Consider the following 19,373-nt stretch of genomic DNA (forward strand, 5'->3'; position numbering starts at 1 on the left):
TCACCAGAAGGACCAAGCTATGATCAGAAACTTGGAATTTTTAGTTTCACTTCCCATCCTGCAGGAAGGGGAGAGGGACTGGAGATTGAGTTGATCATGCCTCTGTGATGAAACCTCCCCTAAATCCCAATAGTGTGGGGTTTGCAGAGCTTCCAGGTTGACAAACCCCAGCTCCTTGGAGACAGAAGCACCTGTGCTGGGACCCTCCTGCACCACGGCCTATGTACCTCTCCATCTGAATGTCCATGTGTATCCTTTATTGTAACCTTTATCATATAATAAACTGGTAAACATATGTAAGTGTTTCTCTGAGTTCTGTGAGCTGTTCTAGCAAATGATTGAATCCAAGGATGGTGGGAACCTCTGATTTGTAGCCAAGTCAGACAGACGTTGTGGGCAACCCAGGGACCTACTACTTTTAGTTGGCATCTGAAATGATGTCAACTCAGTCATGGGACTGAGCTCTTAACCTGTGGGGTCTGCACTTATTCTGGTTAGTGTCAGAATTAAAATGTGGGGCATCCATCCAGCTGGAATCACAGCGAATTACTAGCTGTGGAGGAATAACTCCCACCTCTGGTGTCAGAAATGTTGTGTGGAGAGTGAAGTAGAAACACAAAATTTTTCTTATAGATACCCTCCCACTTTAGTTGTTTCACAATTTTTGGTTAAATCAACTTTCAAATATTTATATCATTATGAGTTATGTACATTTTGCTCTGGGCTTTAGCACATATTATATAGTTCTATTTCCTTTCTTGTATAACTCTTATTTTCCTTGAGTTGATAATTACCAAGGTCTGGCTGGATGCTCTGGTCTAGGGGGAATACTGGGGAACTGAAGGAGTTGACCGGAGGTTGAGATGATCAATCATCATCTCTCAGCTGGGAGGGAAGAGAGTCCAAGAGAAAGAAAGGAAAAGAAATGAAGGTCTGGCCAGATCTGTGGTACTGAAGAGCAGACATAATGTGTTCAAGAGTATGGCCAATTGAAGGTCATTAGAAAAAAAGTGTCTGAGAGAACATTGATGGTGATGGCAAAACCATGGATGAGGCCCCAGTTTGGGTAGCTGGAGTAGTATGGAGGAGGCCGGCAAAGGCCATCTTGGAAGAGAAACATTAGAATTGTTGGAGAAAGCACTCTTCCCCTTTTCTGACTCTTTTCCCGCCGTTTCACAGATCTTGTGGATTCTTCCTATAACAGTGATCTGTTTCTAGATGTGGATTGGGAGGTCAGCTATCCAGAAAGATGGGAAGGTGCTTGGCTAGTGCCTTGAGTGGTTTCTATTACATGGGCTTTGGCCCAGCAATCCTGTGAACTCAAAGAGATCAAACAAAACCAGGTCAGAGAAAAGAAAGTGTCTCCCCAGTCCTGGGCTCTCTGGGGAAGCAATTAGAAAAGAGGAGGCCAGTCTTGTTGCCTGCCTGGTCCATTTCCAGTTTGGGATCCATGGGGCAATGTTGAGTCTGCGGCTTCTCTTGTTGAGATATTACCTGTCTCCAGAAGCACATCCTGGATCTGACCTGCCAGGAGGTGCGCAGGAGAACCGGCAGTGCTGTGCTGGTGAGTTGTTAACAACCAACTCTTTGCAGGGAGGAAGCTCTAATTGGTAGCATTTGCCAATTTCTGTGGTGTAAATATTCCCAGAGTGGCTGATTTCAAGCTGCCAGTGTGAAGCCACTGACACTGTGAAGGTGGGAAGAGATGTGCACAATTGGCTCCTGCAAGTTGGTAGGGACCAGCTCTAGTACACCACTGAACTAGAAACTTCTTTGGTATGGAGAGAAGCAACAGGAGTAAGCAAGGCCTTGGTAGGTTCAGCGATCACTTCTTGGTTCCAGCCTTTTCTTCCTCTCATCAGGCTCCCACATCTAAAGTCACCCCACTTCTTTCCTTGGAGCTTCCTGTCCCCACAAGGCCGGCTATGCTGTAGCACTTAGTCTTTCCAGGTCGTTCTGGACATGTGGTGGAGCTCCCCTGAGGGGAACTGCACTTCCAGGTTGTTCTGTCGGGATGGCCCCCACCTGGAAGGAACTTCCATGGTGGTCCTCCCTAGATGCTATTGCTATTTAGTCCTCTGTGAACTCAATCCCCCCTGAAGATGGCCCTGTAGGCTCACCTAGGGTGATAGCTGGTAAGCTCCCAGACTGCCATTAGCCTCTCAGTTCATGGTTGACCTTTAGACTCTGCTCCAGCTGACCCGGCCCTCAGGGAAATTCAGTTTCTTGATATTATGAGCTAAGGGTCAGGGGTCAGGCTGGGCGGGGGCAACTGTGCACAACAGAGAGTGAGGGGAAAACTGGGGGTACACAGAGCAGGCGGCCCTGGCTCAGCCTCACTCAGGAGCTGCCATGATGCAGGACAGGCCCAGTGCCAGCTTCTCTGCTTTTTCAAGAAAAGCCAGCCCAAATCCAGACTTGTATGTGAGCCTTCTAACATTTAGACGTTGCAATAGCTTTATAAAAAATATTGCATGAACCAAAGCAAACATCTCCAGCTGGATCTTGTCCTGCAGGCTGCTGATTGTGCCACATGGTCCCTTTCCTCTCATCATTCTCCCCAAGTCTGTTGCTTGTGTGCCCAGATCCAGTCTCTCTGCTCCCAGATCGGCTGTCTTTTCCTGGTTCCTTTTGGGAGGGACCTTCCTAAGATTCAATTTACAACATCGACACCCGCAGTGGGCCCTTTGGAAAGGAAAATAACTCTCACATGTTGAAGCCAGATGGTGGTGCACTGCCTCAGGGTTTTGCTTCATCTAGTTTCTAAGGTTTTGGGTCTTGGTTGTGGTTGGGAGGTACTCATGGGGATGCTTGGGGAAGGGCAGAAACTGAGCTTCAGACTATAACCAACATAGGGAAAAGGCTGTCTTCACCCAGCGTGGGGCACAGTATGGAGGTAGAAAATGTGGTTGCTTAGTACTCTGCTCAAAGGGACCCTGGGTGGCTGGACTGGTGGGTGCCCACCTGGAAGGGCAGGGCTGTGGCAGAGGATCATGTGCAGAGGAACAGGGGGCTGATAGTAGGTGCTGGCTCCAGGTGCCACTGCCTGTGTGATTACTGGGCTGATGGAGGGGTTTGTACGGGGACAGAGAATGTGCCAGGAATGAGGGGAACTGAGCTGCCCCCAGAAATGGGAGAGCCCCTACCACATCTCAGCTGGAACCGAGTTCCTACTTGTGAACCCATAAGGGCAGAGGCAGGACCTCTACACTCAGACAGTGACAAATCCTGAAGGGTGTGTGTTTTGTGTGTGTGTGTGTGTGTGTGTGTGTGTGCACACTCAGGGTGGGCGTGCAGGAACTAGCCAGGTCTGAAATCCCCTTTTCCTCAAACCCAGACAATCACTGAGGAGGTGGCTTCTCCAAACCAGTGGGAAGGCCACATGGTGCCACTGGCACATCTGCTTTACCAGCTTGGGGTACAAAGTAAGGTCACATTCCTTTTAAAAGCATATTAAATGATTAATACCCTCCCCATGATAACCTGAGCCCCTTTGTCTCCTGAAAACTCTGATGTAGGGTGTCAGTAACTGTTCAACCAGGTCGGCGGCAAAGCTCACAAACCCTCCGAGTATGGTGATGGTGACCCGGCTGCTGCTGAGTGCCTGGAACCCCTGTCCCCTTTCCTCAGGGCCAGGGGCATCCTGTGGGTAGAGCATGTGTCCACACAGGATAATCAGATGGTACAGAGCCAAGTTCTGCGGCCCCGATGGGGCATCACTCCTGCTGATGAGTCGCAGGAGGGGCTAGGGTGTGGTGAGGGCCTGTGAAGGCTGAAGGAGAAAGGAGGCACCGCCAGGCCTTGGGAGCAGGTGGCAGGAGATGCTTATTAGGTGATTCAGCTCCCAAGTGGCTCCTGGAGGAGCCTGAACCCTGTCCCTCACAGAGAAGCCACCCAGGGTTCTCCCACCTCCAGCCCCTAAGCTAGGAGAGCCCTCTCCTTTTTGGGGCAATTTTCCTTGCTAACCTCCGTGACCTCCGTGTACCACCCTTCTCCACCTCCCATCTCCACAGCCAGTCCTCAGCCCTCCACTTAGTGGTGTGAGGGAGGCCACTTTTCTTCTCCAAATTCTCATCTTTCGCAAGAGTTGGCAGAGCCCCAAACACAGGCCAGAAATGTTAGTGTCTGAAAAACCGGTTCTTCCTCCCTGGGTTCTGGTAGGCTCTATCGTCATATCCCTGGGGAATGTACTGTCGGCATCCCGGTCCTTGAGGGCCCTGGCAAGATTAAGGTTTGAAGAGGCAACCAATGGATATTTCTTTCTCATCAGTGTTTCTCTCCCTCTCCTTCTCCAACCCTTCCCCTCTCTCTAAAAATAAATAAATAAATAAATAAATAAATAAATAAATAAATCTTTAAAAAAAGTTTCATATTAAACTGCCTGACCATGGATTCCTTCCCGGAAGCTGAGCTGTTCAGGAGTTTCTGGCTCTGGGGCTCTGCCTTGGGCGCTGTCTATGAAGACAGAGAAAGACCCCATTGGGAGGGCCCTTCCTTCCTGAGGCTGTGGCTCCTGGCCTCAGCAGGGACAGGAGATTGGGAGATGTGGTCTTGAAACTGGAAAAGACACTGGCGTTCGGGCTGCCTGTCACTACCAAACCCAATAAGCAATGACAGTGATTGAATCTTTATGGGCGCTTTATTCAGATGGCCAGCGATCTGAGAAGATGGTGGGTTCATACTCTAACAGACCATCTTGTTTTTTCTTTCCAGGCCAAGGTTTTTGTAGCAGGGAATAAACAAGGAGCGGTGAGGGGTTTTGAAGTTCAGGGAGGACTAGGTGAAAGAATGTGCAACATTCCTGTCCTGGGCAGTTAGCTGTTCCCAGGGGCCGGTGGTCATCTGTCTCTCCCTGAAACACAATGGCCCGGATGCCTCCACTTGTCCCCCAGGTGGTAATCCTTAGCAGTGCCCCAGGAGTTCGGCTGTTTTCCCAGGAGCCAGGATGGGCCTTATCTGTAGTTTCTGAAACAAAAGTTTTAACATATACATTACTTACTAGACTTATAACCTTTTACCTTAAACTAAAAATTTCCAACTCTTGAGTCCCCTATCAGTCTCCTTTGAGGGAGAGGTGTCTTGTCTGTGGCTGGGCACTGGGCACACGGCACTGTCACTGTGCCTTGGTGGCTTTGTCAGAAAAGAACAGTGCCATAGCTGCTGTGGTGTAGAGTTTGTACGTGCAGAGAAAATCTTGCTCCCTCCCTGGTGTCCTCTGTTAGTCTGAGCTAGCCTGGCTCCTGGACACTGTGGACTCCAGTGCTTTTTTTTTTTAAGATCCTATTTATTTCTCAGAAAGGGAAAGGGAGGAAGAAAGAGAGAGACATTGATTGGTGGCCTTTCGCATGCCCCCTACAGGGGACCTGGTCCGCAACCCAGGCCTGTGCCCTGACTGGGAATTGAACTTGGGACCTTTCAGTTGGCAGGCTGGCATTCAACCCACTGAGCCACACCAGCCACAGCCCCAGTGCTTTTTTTTCAAATAAACTTTTATTTTAAAAAAATTCTTTAAAAAATGTATTGATTTTAGAGAGAGACACACATTGATTGTTGTTGTTGTTGTTGCACGAATGGTTATTGTATGTGCCCTGATGAGGGATTGAACTGCCAACCTTGGTGTATCGGGGCAACACTCTAACCAACTGAGTCATCCAGCCAGGGCTGACCCCAGTACATTACTCCCTGCCCCCACCTCTGGCAGCTGTGGCTCCAGAGTTACCTGGCTCTTTAAATGCACACACAGGTGCACGTCTGCACACACAGGCAGGTACAAGGCATGCACTCACAAACATACTATGCATGGCCACACAGAGTCATATATGCATGCACATACACTCACATACACAGACACACACACCCAGATGTGGACATACACACGTGGAACATACACATGCATATACACAATACACACATGGTTTTATGTGCACTTATTTATACACTCACACATGCATGCATACTCACATACATGTATATACAGTGTACATACAGGTGCACTCACACACAAACACAGATATGAACACACATGTACTCACAGAAATACACAGGTAGATATTCATGTACACACATGGCATGAGTACACATTGACATACTCACTCACACTGAGCCACATAAATACCACACATGCACACAAATTCACACATGCACACACACCTGTTTACATATTGTGATATTGAGAGTTTTTACCATGCATTATTCATCATAGTTTAAAGTTTTGCTTCTCTTTTAAAGTGTAATTATTCCCTCAAAGGGTCACAATGTAAGCAGTTATTTGTTATGTTACTTCTTAGTTAAAGTGGGAACCTGAAAGTAGGTTTTGATAAGGACAACCTTCTCAGTCTGAGATTACGGAAGTGAAATTTCCCTGGGTGCACACGTTTGTCAGGTACCCTCTCTCTGAAAGGGTGTAGCTGGACCAGTCTCATTTCTCCAAGGGAGCAGCCCCACAGAATCCTCAGACCGGGTCTGGAGGTGCCTCCAGGAGCCTTTGGTCCAAGTTTCTCTTCTTATAGAGAAGGAAACTCAAGTTCAATCAGGCCTCATTGGTGATATTTATAAAATGTACCCCAATCTGTTCACTTCCCTCACCTCTCAACCACATGAAAAATCCCAGGGCAAAACTCTGATTCCTTAGGTAAGTGCCCCCTCCTTGGACCAGAGTCTGTGGTCATTGGGATGAGGAGCTATGATGAACTAAAGCTGGGCCAGGGCCTGGCTCAGTGCCGGGGTGTGACCAGCAGTCCTCCTCCCCAACTAGAAGCACATGAAACCTGAAAGGCTGTCAGCGTAGTTCTGTTACCAGAAGATGGGAGGAGGGGACGGATGGACAAAAACGACTGATGTCCATGACTGTATCACAGCAATAGCCCAGCAGTGTCTGTCCCAGAGATGAATAGAAACAAAGAGGTCAGTCGTGAGGGGGAGGGGCAGTTGAGGAGGCAAGTCCCCGTGAGAAGATCGTGTTTGGGGGGAGAAGGGATGAGATGCAGGCAAAATGAAAGAAAAGAGGAGTAAAAGTGGCATTCTCTGCTCCTCGTCTTTGAAGTGCTACGGTCCACAGTTGTTTGCCCAGAGTGCTTCAGAAACTCAGGGAAGTTCGTGGGCATGTCACTAATTGACTGAGACGAGGGTGACTTTATGGAAGCATTTTTTTTTCATATTTTAAATTTGGGCAGGGTGGATATTATTCCTGAATCTTGTTGCCAGTACTTTGCCTTTTGTCACATTTATCCTTACCTGCAGTGGTGGGTTTATCTTCTTAAGAACATTAAGTTGATTCAGAGGGAATCAACAGCCCCAGTATTGTCTCTTTACTAGGAAAATCTGTTACATTTGTATTCCTGGTTTGGATAACGTACAATTAGAGACAATTAGCTACTGCTTTATAACATCCACCTCTAGTCCTTTACACATACAAAATTATTATTATTTTAGAGGTTGGTTTTCTTTCTGATCCTAAAATGGACACTGATGATACACTATTATCAAATTTTTCCTTACTGTTGAAACTTTATCAATTTCTTGATCAGGGTATTGTTCTTTGTGAAATAGTTTAAAATATTTAGTGACAAAGGAAATGAGTTTGTTCCACCTCTGCCTTCTCCAGGATCCGTCTCTGTGGCATAGCACTTATTCCATCAGACTTCAATACACCTGCCTCAGTGCCTGAGCTTGTAATCGCAGGCAGACAGGAAATCCTGGTGTTAGGAGCTCGGGATCTGGAGTCAGAAGGACCCAGATGCAAATTCCAGATTTGTCTCAGCTTCTTCATGTGTGAAATGGGAATAACCAGAGTATCTACTTCATAGGGTGCCTGTGTAATTTGGGGAAATTTACTTAATTTCACAGAGTTTGCTCACCTGTAAAATAAGGCCATCAATAGTATGTAAAAAGTTAAGAAGGTAAGGCAAATATGTTGATACAATGCCTGGAAAATTGTTTTTTAGTAATAGCTATTACTTTTTCATAATACTTGTTTTGCAGTTGGTGTGAACCACTCTAGAGAAGACTAATGGGTGAATTCCTCTTTGTTTCACTCATAAAAAGATACAGCCTCATCATAACCAACCTCTGCATGTCATCTTTAGTGCTGCTTCTCCCCTAAAGGCACCTGAAGACACCACTGGTTGAGGAGGGCAAAGACATGCTTTCAAATCCATCACCCACCAGTTCATTAAGAAGATTCTTTAAGGTCAGTGTACATCACTGCCCCCTGGAGGTTGACAGCCCTCAGCTTCTGGCCCTCTCCTTTCCCTCTCCCCTTCCACACTTGGCTAGATGGCTATGTTCTAGAAGCACACGGCTGAGGGCATGGAAGGGCTTTAGGAGGTGGGGAGTGAACTGCCACAGCTCAAGGCTGGCCACATGTTCTCAGGGGAGTTACTGGTTCAAGGTCCATGTGCCCCACCCACACTTCAAAGGCCAATATTCAAATCCTGGAGTAAGGGAAGGCTTATTGATCAAGAAAGCACAAACTTGAGAAGATGGGGGCCTTTAGGGCTTTCTCAAATCCATCTTAAGAGAGCCCAGAATCCAGGCCTCTTTAGGTCAAGGGAAGAGAGAATGAGTGGGGCAACAGGTATGTGACTTCTTGGCGCCAACAGGGACCCAAGAAAGAGCTCAAAATCTCTAAATCTCTTTGTTCCCTGGTCTGTTGACCTCTGCTGATCTGAGACTGGTCTTCAGGCTCCTGCAAATCTTTGATAAACAATCATTATTTTGTAAATATTTCCCCACCTCCTTGGGAGAGGCACCCCCTGGCAGAGCTGTTCTTGAAAAACTTGAGCCTCAGGCAGAATTTCTCTGATTGTTAGCATATTTATATCAGGAGCTGTTAGCATGAAGGCAAGGGGAAAACCACAGGCTAGAATTAAGACAGAGTCAGAGAGAGTGAGCCTTTCACTGTTACAGGGGGAGTCGGCTGGGACACTCATTTTCACTAATGTCATCTGCCATTGTGCATACACCATTCCGAGTGTGAACACTGGTCTAAAGAACATGCCCCAAGTCTGACAGGTGAGCTGCAAAAGCCAACCCCTCGTAGGCAGGCGAGTCATATCTTACCCTGCCCCAGGGCTGCTCCTCCTGTCCTGCAGGAAGTCCAAGAAGCCAGGAGCCACTTAGGACTCTGAGGGCACCCCTGTTCCTAACATGAAAAACAGCAGGGAGAATGCTGAGGGACCCAATCTCTGTGGCTGGTGCTCTGCTATCTGCAGAGGAATCTTAGTTCACTGTGGCAACTGGGACATGTTCCCCACTGACCCTATCTTTCTTCCATAGTTACTGTGGCCACACAGGCACACCCTTGGTTCCATGAAGACAGCCACCATTACTTTCTGGTGGATGGGGCCAGAAGAGCAAGTTCCTCTCCCAAGAGTGAGGCTCACCTCTGGGGGCTCCTGTGAACCCAGTGGGCCTGGGTTCCCACAGCTACAGTGCTCTACAGACACAGTTCTTCAGCTGTGGTCACACACATTACCACCCAGGGCATGCAGATTCCATCGCCCAAAAGACTGAAAGGGGCCAGTTTTGGAGTCTGGCCAGCTTATGGCCCTGATTCCACAAAGCTCTTCCCCTTCCTACTCTTGCCCACTGTTCTGCCTCTATTTGCCCTCTTCCCTCCCACTGCACCTCCACCCACGCTACCGAGGAACTTGCAGACAAGATTCTAAAACTTTGAAGTTTAGACCCCCAGCATCCTATGCAGATAATCCCCCTTTTCCATACTGATTCTCTAGGCGCCATAAATTGGTAGTAAGGTGGGCAGGTGTGTGAAGGGGTAGAAGAAGGGTGATTTAGCTCTACCTGTCCTTCTGCAGGCCTGACAAGATTCCACTACTGGAGACAGAAAGGTGGGTGATACATAAACCAGAACTGGCTACTTTTCTTGGAAAAATGTTTTCCTGTAATAACTCACTAGGCACTTCTCTATTGATTCTAAGTTGAGTTCCTATTGGCTTTTAAGTTCCTTGACTATAGCTATGTTTATCTAATATATGTGTTACAGAACAGGGCCAAGGGGGGTTACGATATACTATTACTGAAAGGACCCCCCCACTAGGTTCGCTATGCCTGCCACCAGAGGAAAAACATCTCAATGTCAGAGATTTGTGAAAAGGAAAAGAAATATTTATTTAAAGCCATACAGACTTAGAGTACTGACCTGATGTCTTCATTAAAATATTGAAGTCTTTTAGGATACCCACAGATGCACCTTTCTTCTCCTCCTTCCCTTATCTGGGGCACCATATCTCAGAAAAAGAAGCAGAAGTCCACGATTCAGGCTCCTGGCACCATTGGCTGTCTTGCCGCCAGGATCTCCAGTTAACCGAAAGCCATGTGGCACCTTCTCATGGCCCACCAGCAAGAGTCCTTTCACCCCTTTTCTCCCAGGCAAAGTCTCTCCTGCTTCCTAAGCCATGTGGCAAAAGGGAGCACCCCAAAGCCATGTGGTCCTCACTCTCGCCAAACCTGCAGGGTTGCCACTCTGCCAAAGCCTTGTGGTTCTCCCCTTGAATGGCTGCCAAGTCCGGGTTTAAATTCCTACAGCAGTCTTCCTCTTCAGCCCCATTTCCGACTCCTTCTACAATCAGTTACACCTTCTAGCATTCCTGTATTATTCCAGGTTTACTGGGCTGCCATTGTAAGTCTGAGCAGGTGTGGCCCCATGTCATGGAGCTAATCTTCTCCAAGCTTTCACGCAGGTGCTGTAACCAGGGGGAGCTACACCTGCCTTACATCTTGGGTGGAAGTCACTTCCATCCCTCTGATTCAAAGCATGGTCACAGCTATTTAACATATCTATAAAACCAGTTAAAGGTTATAGACATGTTAAATGTCCATGCCAGAGGTTAACTGCAAAGCTGTTGCTGTATAGAACAGCTCTGCAAGTTCCTGCTCCACGTGTCCCTTCCCCGGGGGGTGAGGGGTGAGGACATCCTATAGGTCTTTCTAATATTTCCTGACACCTTGAGTTCTGACCACATTCCAAATCGCTATTTGGGCCCCCCGCCTCTTGGCTGCACCCTGTTGCATATGGGCTCCAAACACTTAACACATTGCTGTGTCTTGTGGCCTCAAAAGTGTGCTGACATGACTCTCGACCAATGTGGGCAAAGATAAGAGTGACAATTACAGAAAATGTGCGTTTTGCATTCACTGACTCACTTAACCCCCATGGCAGTCCTAGGAAATAAGGACTCATGTTACCTCCGTTTCACAAATGAGGAAATGGGGGCACTTAGAGGCTACGTAACTTGCCCAGAAGGTCAGGACTTGGACAAGACCTGAACCCAGGACATCTAGCTCTGAAGCCCAGGCTTCGACTTCCTCTCACTGAGACAGATCATGGGCTGCCAGAGGACTGCCCTCTAGAGGCAGCCTGGGCAGATGAGGCGCTAGCAGAGATAGCTACCAGCCAGACACTGTAATTGTGGATTAAGTCTCCTTAGATGAGCACAGAGCCTAGTGCAGGAGCCAAGTCTCAGCAAGTTTTATCTTCTCAGGGCAAGGGTGTCCTAGTCAGATCACTTCCCTCTCTTCCTGGGGATAGGTCACACATTGACTGTATACCTCCTCTGCACTGTGCTAAGTGATGTATGTGGACTTCCTCTTCTACGCCCCACATCCCTACGAGGTTCACTGTTTTTTTAAAATAGTTTTGTCCTGACGTGTGGTTCAGTGGGTTGAGTGTCGTCCTGCAAATAGGAAGGCCAATGGTTCAATTCTCCATCATGGCCCATGTCTGGGTTGTGGCCAGCCCTCAGACTGGGGTGTGTGATCAATGTGTCTCTTCCACACTGATGTTTCTCTCCCTCTCTTTCTCCCATCCTTCCCCTTGCTCTAAAAAATATATTTAAAAATCTAAAAACAAAAAATCAGGATCCCTTGACTGTAATAGTTATGATCCAAGAATATTTTAAAAAATCAGTTTTTATTTTATCAAAGTAATTTCTAGCACAGCATTTGGAATCAAGCCTTGTGGAAGCAAATTTTATTATAAAAAAGAGTGTATATCCTCTACCTTACTCCATTTCCACTTCCACAGACTCAACCACTTTGAAATATTGTAACTGTTTCTTTCATTTTAAAAAGTTGCTTAAAGTGTTTTGATTTTTCAGTGGTAGGTTTGTACTTTGTGACTTTGGTTTCACTTTCCTTACTAACATTTCCATACTTTATTTTGAATTAGAACCTATGAAACTTCAAAATATGCATACTTTGTTTTTAATAGGAGCTTTGTAAGAATTTGTGTAGTGATTAAATGCCGAGATTTCTATTATATTAAATCTTCTCTTAATAAAATTTTAAAAAGGCAATCCTGGCATCAGGAGCCTCAATCCTGTTTTTTTTATTTTAAAAAATATCACAAGTCCTTGGTATTTCATGCTGTGACTTATTTGTTGCCAGTTTTTAACCCTTGAAGGCTTTGTTTCAACAGCACTCCCATGCTTTTATCACAAATACAGTGCACACTGAGGAAAATTCAGTCACTCCTAATATCTGTCTAATAATTAGGCTTGCAAACCTGCTACATAAAAATCATCAAGTACTACCTCCTCCCACTGTAGGATTATGTAGTTTGGGATCATCCTGGCTACTCTCATTTAGATTACCTAATCCTCATTAGTTGTTTTTTTGCTACATTACCTCAAGTTTTAGCAACACTATTTCTGAGGGCCAGGAACCTGGGAGTACATTAATTGGGTGGTTTTGGTTCAGGGTCTCTCATGAAGTTGCAGTCAAGGGAGCAAGGCTGGGGCTGCATTCTCTGAAGACTAGATGGGCTGGAAACTTCAGTTCCTCAAACACGGACCTTTCCATAGAGATGCTCTTCACATGGGATTCCTCAAAGTGAATAATGAGTGGGAGGGAGAAATTTTGTATCTTGAAACTTTGCTGAATTCATTTATTAGCTCTAGCTTTTTGATGGATTCTTTGGGATTATCTGTATACAGAATCATGTCATTTACAAATACTTCTTCCTTTCTAATTTGGATCTTTCTTTTTCTTGCTCAACTGCTCTGTCTAGGACTTCTAGTGTGGCAGGAAAAGAAAACTCCAAAAGTTTCTTATGCTCTGTAACTGTAACACTTGCAAAGTTTCACACAGGACTGTAGAAGCTGACAAGTCGTAACCAAAGCAACGGCCAGTTACTCAAGGTCGTACACAGACTCCCATGATAAGCTCCTGTGCTCTGTAGCTTCTGCAAATTCCTCCTGAGTTTTCTCTTTGTCTCCCCTATAAGGTAGCTGGACCTAACTTCTGCATTCGGCTTCTGTAACCTTGCTTTGCCACGTAGGTAGGGAGCCCGGGACTATTTAAACCCCGGGAGAGTGAGGATCGGTGCTCAGAGGATTTGGATGTTAGCCACCCCCTCTGGGCCCCCGGGTAATAAAGTTTGTGTTTCATTATCTCCCCGCGTGTGGGTGGATTTTCCACAACATTTTGGTGTGTTGGCCGGGAAATCCCTCACTCGAGCAGGTATTTTGCCTCCGGTGAAGGCGACCGGGGGAGTCGGCAGGGGAGCCCGTGCCCTGGTGATTCCAGGCTTCCCGGGGCAGAGACTCCCGTGCCACGTCCCCGACGGCTCTAACACCCGGGTGGAGGGGAGAGACGAACCACGAACTGTCGGAGGCGCCAATCAGGTATCTGGACATGCCCTAGGGACCTGACCCGAGAATCTGAAAGGGACTGATCACCCCTCGACCAGAAAATTCAGGGGTCTGGGCTTAGACCCAGACCATCGGGCTCCTTCTCGGGGGAGGGACAGCTAACTTCTGTGTGGCTGTCTGTGCGGCTGTCTGTGTGAATGTGTTTGTGACTCCACGGGCCAGCCAGGCTCACGGAGTCTGATTGGGCCCCCACCTGCGGTGGGCGTGTGAAAGATCCCCTTTTTCCTTTGTTTGTCTGCGTCAGTTGGGAGAATTCATCATGGGTTGGGGGGGAGTTTCTGCCCCAGTACTATATTGCATGTATGTGGGTGCACCGCCATTTTGGGTAAAATGGAGGACGAGCCATGTGAGTGCCCCCCTCCAGGGTGGAGGTGCATGGTTGTCGTCATCTTGGATAATGGGTCACGTGAGAGCCCCTCCATCTTGGAACTGGGCAAGGTGCCAGGCTAAGGGCTCTCTCCAGACTGCATCCGTCTGGTTCTCTGTGTAACTGGTTCTGATAAGGATGGCTCTGAAGGACATGTACTGAAGTTAAGGAAAACATCTGGCCTGTAAAATGTTTGCAGGGTCTGAGCTTCAGAAAACTGCAGCCTGCAGTGTCAGGGACTTTCGGCTGTCCTTCCCAGAGTGGGAAAGGAACCAGGATTAAAAAGAATAATGGTTAAATTTGAATGAGTAAAATTATGTATAAAGAATGTAAAGTTTTAAACCTGGAGTAAAGGAAACCTCAACTATTTGTTTTCTGGTTTTGTGGGAAAAGAGAAGTGTTGTTTCTGATCAAAACCCTCTGTACTTAAAATCTGTTTAAGGTTGCCTGTAACCGGTTGGGGAGGATGCCTTTGCCACTCGGGACCCAGGAAGGGTCATTTGGGGCTGACGAGTGCTTCAGCCAGAGGCAAAGCAGCATGTCTCTGCCATGAGACCGGGCCTGAAGGAGCATGTCTCTGTGCGAGAGAATGCCCCTAACTGTGTACTGTTCTGGAAACTCTGTGTTTTGGGTTTTGCTCTGCATCTGCTCTAAAAAGGAAGTGAAGGATTCCTGGGAAGGTTAAAACTTCACACTCTGTAGAAAAGTAAATAATTTAAGTATTTAAATATTTATGTATATATATATATATATCTGTAAAGAAGGTCTGTGGGAAACTGTAAAGATAAATGGAAAAGTAAGAGTTTTGGAATTATGTGATGTTAGTTAATAATAAAAGGTATAAGGCATGGAAATACACTCTTAATGGATATCAGAAAATATATGAAAGATAAAAGAGTTGTAAATGTTAGATAAGTCTGCAGCAGTAAAGGTTTTAAGAAGCCTGGTAAATATCAGAAGGGAAAAGTTTTTCTTTCAGGCTTTGTATTTTTCTCCCTACCTGATCCCTCCAGAATTTGGCATTCTGAAGGAGTAAGTAAAACATAAGGTTTCTTTGCATAAGACCAATAAGACCAGTAGTTAATAGTGGTTTTGTTAACCAAGACTTTGACTGGAACGTCACGTCTGAAGGAGGCATGTATGGGTTCTGGTCGTCACCAGAAAGCCCTGAGGAACTGGGATTGACTTGTGAAGCTAGCATAAGCCCACGAGAAAAGCCTGGTACTTTGGTTGGTTGTGCAGTTCATGGCAGTCTTTCCAGGGAAGGAACGAAGGCTGCTTTCATGAAAGATGGCCAAAAAGGAACCTGTAAGCACAATGAAAAACTCAAGGATCTGAGTGAAACAACTGGTACAGGCGAAGCCAGATGGCGGATGTATGGCTCTGCTTCTGTGCTCTGAGGGGTGGACTGAAAAGTCAATCTGAAGGTTCTCTGTGTGAGTTCCAGCAAAGCAGAATCAAGAATCATAAGTAATTCAGGCTGCTCTTGGTGTGTTTATGCAAACGAACAGTCAAAATAAAAAGAAAACAGAAAGTAGTCCCTTTAATAACAGTGAGGGTGATCTTAAGGAGAAAAATTATGGTTCAAGGAAAATCACTGTGCTCAGTATTAAACATCAGAATAATGCAGCTAACTGTCTTAAAAGTTTGTTTTCATCTAAAAGAAAAAACTGGTTTTGTAATATCAAAATGTACAATTTACAGGTATGAAGGACCTGTCAAATTGCCATTGCTGAATGTCATTGCAGGAAAAAACTTGCAACTGAATGCCTTCCCAAAGGACAGTCTCACAGGCACGGAGACTGGTTTGGGGACTATTGTGTGAATTGACCTGTGTGTTCTTCTGTTTTCATAGGACGCATGCCTATGACTTCATGGCCTGAGTGATCGGTTGCAATATAGGCCTCACTTAAGGAGCCCATTTTCATCGTCGCCCCCTGGAGCTCAATGGTTTGGCTAAACTAAGTAGTTGGGTTAGTAAGCAGTTTGGGCGATCTGTGGGCTTCACTTTAAAACTAATTTTCCCTTTTCTGTCTTAGTGGCTTGAACAGGAAAGGTTTAGATATCTGAAAGGAGGGAAATCATAATATAATCCCTCAGCCTGAGTAAAGTATAACAGACCACAAAAGCTTTGGATAGGTGTAGCATGCCTTGTACACCTTCCTCCAGATAAGCCATACCTAAGCCCCTGCCTTTGTCATTTAATGGTTATGATTTAATTGTGCCTTCCAACTCTTTCCAAATCTGTCACCCCCAGAATATAACCAGGATGCCAATGGTCCAGTAATGCCAGCCTTTGGACACTGAGCCTGCAACTTCCTGGTAATAGCCAACTGACCAGAATTCTGTAAGGTCCTTCCCTTTACAGGCAGGACTCCCTCCGTGCTGCACCCACTTTCAGGGCACCCCAGACCCACGGGTAGGTAAAACAACGTCCATTTCTAGCCGGAAGCAGTTACAAGAAGATGAGACCTTCGTCCATTGTCCTTTAAAAGAATTTAAAGTGGGTATATATCTAAAATGAAAAATCATTACAAGTTGCAGCCAAGGGGGGGACCCCAAATGGACATTTGGGGTGGAGTCCAGAATTCAAGGTGTCCAAGGAAATTTTAGGATGTCTTCACCCCTTCCCCACAAGTGTAAGTTGGAGGAGGGACACACAGAGCAAAATATGCGGGACTGTTTTGTACAGCACCAGGTTTGCAGTTAACCATGGCATGGTCATTTAACATGCCTATAGCCTTCAGCTGGTCACTTGGATATGCTAAATGGCTGTGGCCATGCTCTGGGCCAGGGAGATAAAGAAAGACTCCCCTGCCCAGAATGTGACAAGGAGGCAGGTCCCCCGAGTGGGAGCTTAGAGAAAAATTAGCTCCATAACATGGGGCCACACCTGCCCAGACCCATGATAACAGCCAGACGGGAGCGGGTACCGGCCTATCCAGGATCTGTGGGCTGTCTACAAAGCAGCCACCAGCCGCCACCCAGTGGTCCTGAACCCGTGCACCCTCCCGAGCCAGCTTCCCCCAACAGCAACGTGGTTTACGTGCCTTAATCTGAAGGATGCCTTCTTCTGCATTCCTGTGGCACCTTCCAGCCAACCCATTTTCCGCATACAGCGGTCAAGACTCAGTTAACCTAGACTAGACTGCCCCAGAGGTTTAAGAACTCCCAACCCTATTTGGGGAAGCCCTAGCAGGAGACCCCTCGCTAAGGGGGGATGGACCTGACAATTCTGCAGTACATGGACGACCTCCTCCTGGTGGCCCCATCCCAGGATCGGTGCCAGGAGAGAACGCACACGCTGCTGAAGTGCCCCCCTACAGTCGTCTGTGCAGTCCTCTGTCATGGCCCTTCACGGTGCTCTGTCAGGTTTGCCTGCCCCAGTGGCCTGCAAGCTCCCTTAGGACTCTGGCAATGTCGCCAGGTGCAGAGCTCAGCAACCAGGCTTGCAAGAAGTACTCACGGTGTGATCAGGGGCGAGGACAGAAAGTGGCAGAGTTGCCAACGCCCTCCAGAACCTTGTCTGATTTCTAAGGAAAATGCTCGTTCTCCTGAGAAAAAGCCAGCCTGCACCCTGCGACTGTGGAACTCGGCCCTACTACCGGGCTTTGAAGGGTCCGGACATTAAGAAAAAGCCTTCCAAAATATTAAGAGGTGCCTCAGTAATGTTCCTGCCCTTGGACTGTCAAAGCCAAGGCAGCCTATTAATCTGTACACCCACAAGAGAAACAAGGTAACCCTCGAATCCTGACCCAGCCTGTCGGACCATGGCAACACCCAGTGGCTCACCTGTCTAAGCAGTTGGACATCTGCTGGCGCCACTGGCTGGCCACCTCATCTGAGGGCAGTCACTGCTGCCATAACCCTCTTGCAAGAGGCATAAGTGGCTGTCGAACCCCAGACTGACTCAATACCAGGGCATCCTCCAAGGAAACCCGAGGGTGCATGTTAAGACCATGAAACAAATCAATCCAGTCACCTACTTACCGGCAGAACTTAGAAAGCTGGACCATGACTGTCTTAAAGTAACTAAAGAGGTCCATGCCAGCCGGCCAGACCTCCAGGACCAGCCCCTGGTCCAACCTGAGGTTGATGTCACCCACTACATAGATGGAAGCAGCTATATAGTTGAAGACAGGAAAGTTGCCAAGTATGCAGACCAGAAAACTGGACTGCCCTGGACAAACTTACTGCTGCAGGAGTCACCCCTTGGATCTATTACAGCCGGGCCAAGACAGCAGAAGATCCCAAAGACCCGAGGACTAGGCCTGTGCCAAAACCCACGCTAAGACAGTGGAGGACGCCAACCAGTAAAAAAGACGCCGAGGAATAGACCGTTGTTCCACAGGGTACCTGACTTTAATTGGCACCTTTGCAGAAGCATTGACAATTGGACTAGTGACTGTGGCCCCTGAGGAATGGAATCCCTGCAAAGCAGGTCACCCTAGAAATAGTTTGTCTCTGTTTGATCTCTGTATTTGGATTTATTGTATGCTTTGCTTAACAGATGCGGCCCCTGTCTCAGCCCCAGCCTGCAAATGTAGTACCCCCAGGCATAGGATTATGCTCAGCGGTAAAGTGGTCTCTTACTATCTCCCAGGGTCAGCTTTCAGCTCCTCCACTGACATGCCATTGGGTTGCATTCAGTCACAGCAATCCCTCTGCACTTGGGGAGGAGAGGTATACTAGACTAGAGTAACATCCAGGACCATAAAGTACCAGACTCGGAGGTGTCAGGCATATAGGACCCTGCATCCTCTGGACCTTAGTCCCACACCTAGGGCTACAGTGACTCATAGGGCAGCCTCCACAGTGCTAGCCCTCCAGCGGTACCAACACCAGTATCAGCAGTTGTAACCCTCCCAAGGACCTCAGCCTTATAGCCAGGTATTAGTGATGCTAAAAGGGATAAAACACCTTATAGCATCAAAGGGGGGGAATGTGGCAGGAAAAGAAAACTCCAAAAGTTTCTTATGCTCTGTAACTGTAACACTTGCAAAGTTTCACACAGGACTGTAGAAGCTGACAAGTCGTAACCAAAGCAACGGCCAGTTACTCAAGGTCGTACACAGACTCCCATGATAAGCTCCTGTGCTCTGTAGCTTCTGCAAATTCCTCCTGAGTTTTCTCTTTGTCTCCCCTATAAGGTAGCTGGACCTAACTTCTGCATTCGTCTTCTGTAACCTTGCTTCGCCACGTAGGTAGGAAGCCCGGGACTATTTAAACTCCGGGAGAGTGAGGATCGGTGCTCAGAGGATTTGGATGTTAACCAGCCCCTCTGGGGCCCCCGGGTAATAAAGTTTGTGCTTCATTATCTCCCCGCGTGTGGGTGG

The 19,373-nt window shown here is 47.2% G+C and overlaps 1 protein-coding gene across 1 annotated transcript in view; it reads right to left on the minus strand.

The window, feature by feature from the left end:
- Positions 1-4,946: 4,946 nt before the first annotated feature.
- THEM4 (thioesterase superfamily member 4) overlaps positions 4,947-19,373 on the minus strand; it is a 66,230-nt gene continuing 51,803 nt past the window's right edge. The window contains exon 7 of the transcript XR_006783139.1: positions 4,947-4,965. The gene's annotated coding sequence lies outside the window, so the exon portion shown is untranslated. The remainder of the gene's footprint in view (positions 4,966-19,373) is intronic.

The sequence above is a fragment of the Phyllostomus hastatus genome, unplaced genomic scaffold (genome assembly GCF_019186645.2).
Source record: "Phyllostomus hastatus isolate PE091 unplaced genomic scaffold, TTU_PhHast_1.1 phas_scaffold_216, whole genome shotgun sequence".
NCBI classification, from domain to species: domain Eukaryota; kingdom Metazoa; phylum Chordata; class Mammalia; order Chiroptera; family Phyllostomidae; genus Phyllostomus; species Phyllostomus hastatus.